Source organism: Gigantopelta aegis, chromosome 12, assembly GCF_016097555.1.
Source record: "Gigantopelta aegis isolate Gae_Host chromosome 12, Gae_host_genome, whole genome shotgun sequence".
NCBI classification, from domain to species: Eukaryota; Metazoa; Mollusca; class Gastropoda; order Neomphalida; family Peltospiridae; genus Gigantopelta; species Gigantopelta aegis.
Window position 1 is genome coordinate 190,912 of NC_054710.1, and position 4,934 is coordinate 195,845.

The following is a 4,934-nucleotide window of genomic DNA, read 5'->3' on the forward strand; positions in this document are numbered from 1 at the left end:
CTGTGTACGGAGCTCTGTCGGGTCGAGTGTCAGAGTCCGAGGCAAGAGGCTTTTGTGAAATACAAACTGCTTGAAATAGCATAAAATATACTGAAATAATCTATAAATGTGTTTCTTGTTGACTGTTCAATGTAGTGTATCAAATAATTATAAAGGACTTTAAAATTTTAAAAAAAGGTTTACACCTTTTTTAAAAAAAAAAGTGGGAGTGAGTTGGAATAGCTAAACCGGCTATCTTTAGAGCCAGGAGAGGTCAAATGTCATCCAATCGGCGACAACGTTATTAATTGCTTTGTCTAAACGTGTGCCAGCTCAAGTTGTCAAACGCTCCAACGGTGTTATTGTTTATTAATTTTCAGGACTACTGAATACTGGTACTTTTTATACATATATATGGGAGTTAAAATGCATAACTTTTATTCCTTTTTTATATTATTTATTCCATTATGTAAAATAAATATAATAAAAAAAAAATCGCTGATGTGATCAAACATTTTGTTTTTCTTTCATGTTTTGATGTTTATCGTTTCGCGTTCATGATTCAAGATAAAAATATACAAATGCCACTATGATTTTGTTTTTAGAACACTATTTGGCAAATATCACCTTTTAAATGATTTTATAATTTGTATTTGTATTCCTTTCTTCTTATCCCTCTACCTCCCTTCCCCCGGTAGTGATGACATCAACGTGGGACCGATTGACAATTTTATTTTTCCCCACCCCTGATATATATATATATTTATTTTTATTTTTATAAACAGTATTAGGCATTTTGTCCTGGCACCCGGATGAGTAGCTACCTTTAGAACTTGATTTAGCAAAATGCTCTCATCTGGGGGTCAGGGCACCCGCCCCCTTCTTATTGTAGCTAACTGTATGTAGTTAGGAAAACAATCTAATAATATATATATATACTCTTCAAAAGAAGAAACGCAAAACCACATTGTCGTAACATTTGGAGAATTGATTTAATTATTGAATGGTGAGTCCGATAATTACCAAATGTTGCAGGATTGTTCACAATTCACTCTAGTCCATTGTGAGTAAGTGATAGGACACACCACCAAGGTCAAGGTCATCTGGAGTCAATACCAGGTGTGGCCTCCGCGTGTGTTGACAACTGCCTGGCACCGCCTGCCCATTGAAGCAACCAGAGTACGGATGACGTCCCGGGGGATGGTGGCCCACTCGGTCTGCAAGGCTGCTGCCAGCTCGGGCAGGGTCTGGGGCTGTGGTTGTCGCTGTCGGAGGCGTCGGTCCAACTCGTCCCATAGATGCTCAATTGGGTTCAAATACGGTGATATCGATGGCCAAGGAAGGACATTAATGTTGTTGTTCTGTAGGAAAGCCGTTGTGAGACGTGCTGTGCGAGGCCTGGCATTGTCATGTTGGAACACTGCGTTGGCGTTGGCCATAACTGGAACGATGTGTGGCCGGAGGATCTGGTCAATGTAGCCCTGTGCATTCAGGTTGCCCTGCACGTGGACCAGGTCAGTTCTGCCAGTGTGTGAGATGGCTGCCCACACCATGACACTACCCCCGCCGAATCTGTCCACTTCCTGCACGCAGTTTGCCGCATAACGTTCACCACGACGCCTATAAACGCGACATCTTCCATCATGACTCGTCACTGAACCACACCTGTCTCCATCGCAGTTGAGGCCATTGTCGATGAATCTGGCACCACTGCAGTCGGAGTCGACGGTGTTGTGGTGTTAAGATGACACCTCGAACTGGACGTTCTGGCACGAATTCCTACCTCACGTAGGGGGTTCCGTACGGTCTGGTCGGATATCCTGCACAAACCTGGTATTGCTGCGGCTGTGGAGGTGGCAGTAGTCAATCGTTCCCGAAGGTGGCGTACCCGGATGTAGCGGTCCTGCCCGGGGGTAGTGACCCGTGGTCGACCGGATCTAGGGAGGTCACGTGTTGATCCATGTTGCTGGTAACGGTCCCACAGTCTGGAGATGGTGCTTGGGGACACATGGAATGCCCTGGCAACGGCCGTTCTGGATTCGCCTGCGTCTAGTCGGCCGATGGCATTGTTTCTCTGCGGTTCACTGAGACGTGGCATGTCCTGGATTGTCAACTGTCGGCCAGATACAGAGGCCAGGCAAGCGAACACCCTGCACTTTTATACTGTCGGTGTTCATGTTGCACATGCAAGACAACGCACGTGCAGTGGTGACATGGTTTGCACGTGGCTGCGTTTTTGCGAATATTCACATTTTGGAACTTTATTGTACAGTAGCTGCGTTTTATCGAATGTAACCGTGGGAATGTGTTTGGGACATGCAATGACCTTATATTCACAAAGCATGAACCGGTAGGAAACATAAAATCGGAGTTATAACCCATTTGTACCCTTTTGCTTTTCTTTTTTTGAAGAGTATATATATATTTATTTTTATTTTTATAAACAGTATTAGGCATTTTGTCCTGGCACCCGGATGAGTAGCTACCTTTAGAACTTGATTTAGCAAAATGCTCTCATCTGGGGGTCAGGGCACCCGCCAGGTAGGTAGAGTGGTTGTGTGAATGTGTAATGTATGTATTGTCTCGGCGGGTTACTGGCGTTGAGGTCATCTGGCAGTGTCTTCTTCGCCCAACCGACGTCACAGAGCAGTATGTTTTTACTATTTTAGTATTTATTCTTTCTACTACACATTATTCTAAGTTACTACGTAGATTGGAAGAGAGGAAGGTCAGGACTTTAGCCCTGACCATTGTACTTTCTAACTGTAAATATTAGTACTCTTCCACTATATTTGAACTATTTATTATATGCTTTAAATGCCCCTTTTAACGTTTCTTTTATTATTATTAAAATTACATATTAATTATATTTAATTACTCTTAGCATTTTACCTTAAACATTGTAGTGGGCATGCCTGAACCTCTGAACCGTGATAAAGTTTGTTTATTTCGGTAAAAAAATAATTAAAATTATTAATTAGATAATAACTTAAACTATGAATTAACAGAAAACTGCACCAAAAGGCTCTGTGTTGAATTAACTACCATCCCTGAAAGTTTCAGTAGAATCTATCTAAAATTAAAAAAGTTATGACACTTTCTGTATTAAAAGTTACCGGTAATTAATCGAAAAGGTCACAACGGCAAAAGTACCGAATTTTCCCCCCTCTGTATTTTAACATCAACAAACAAGAAAACATTTATATACAATATCATCCATTATTTATACCATCCATTACCCTTTCCACATTTTCAGAACGACACACATTTTATGTTTATGTACAATTTGGAGAATTTAAAATACAGTACACGGCACATATAATCCAGTAACATCCGCCATTTTGAACTCATGATACTATTCACTATTTCACTGACCTTAACACGGATATAGCCGGCTGATGTCGTGCAAAAACGTTTCCAAGTCGAGTTTTGGTCGCAGTATTCCGTCATATGGAGATCAAATGATGTCTTTCTGGTATGTGTAGCCGGTAATTGACGTTTTATGCACCACCATGTGTTCTCTATTAGGTTAGTACACGCACCAGTCACAGGATCTGGAAATATAATATATTCACAATTGTATTTTATGCATTAATGTAACTATAGCAGTGTAGGCTTTAGGCTTTAATTTTAGGTTTTAGGGTTAAGGGTTTAGGGTTAGGGTTTAGGGTTTAGGGTTTAGGGTTAGGTTTTAGGGTTAGGGTTAGGGTACATACCAAAAAAAATTTGTGAATGATTCACAGTTGAATGGGTGTAATCGTTTTTGCTTTCTTTGATGCCGTTGTATCCCTTCCATAAATCTGTCATGATGTGCCACATACTCTTCTATGATTGGTAGTAGAGTGTCTGCGTCTCTCTTATCAACCGGCACTAAAAACACTTGTCTTGTTTCACGGCAGATCCCACCCAATACCCATTGTCCTTCCACCACTCTCCCACGTTGATATTTCCTTTTTCCAAATTTTGCCTCATCTATTTCTACAACTTTTCCAGGCCCCCCGATCTGTTTCGTGCCTTCAGTTTCTACAATGTAGGAACAGACTTCTCGACAGTAGTTGTAATAGTCGTTAACAGTTTCTCGTGATGTTTCTAAGACACGTTGTTCGTCTCCACTGTCGTCTGTAGTTGATAGGGATGTTTCTTCTATGGCTTGATGATAGTCAATTTTTTTTACAAAACAGTAGGTTAGAAAAATACTCTTACGGTAAGAGATTTTAGCTCCAGCAAACCAGCTACCCGTTCGTAGTTGCACTTGATTTTTTCCAGTTTTCGTACACATTTTTTTGTTGCATTGGTAACGACAATCAATGGTTTTTGTAGCTTTGCGTTTTATCTCGTATAACTTTGTGAGGTCCTCTTGACAAGTAGGACATTTTACACTCTTTGGGAGTAAATTATAATGTTGGCAAAACTTTATAGTATTGTCCAAAGTATCTAATTTTGTGTACAGTCTGCACAGATTTAAACTTTTTACTTTTCCTCTCTTTTTTCTCTTAAACTCACTATCCTCCTCCTCTGGTTTCCTTTTTTCCGACATATCGATGTTTGAATGGTATTATATTTCATAAAATCAATGCTTTTATAGGGATGGTTTGCCATGCAACAATACGCCTACATAGTTGCGTGATGCATTTGAAAATCATGCTGCACGTACATCACACGGGGTTCGGATTTTATATTGTTCATATGTGTTTAGATTATATTACTTACCTTTCGAGAGACTTCGTATAATTCCGGAATCATTCGTATAATTCCGCCATTTATTTACTGCAGTAATGACTTGAAATTATTGATCGTTTTAAGCAACTTCCTCGTTAGCTCAGTCAGATAAGCGACAGACTCACAAGCCGGATTTCATCGATCGCTTGGGTTCAAGCCTCCATAAAGGTAAGTGGTTTATAGTATAAAAATTAGTTGCAGTCATTGTTGTGTTATATGATGAGATGTGTGTGATA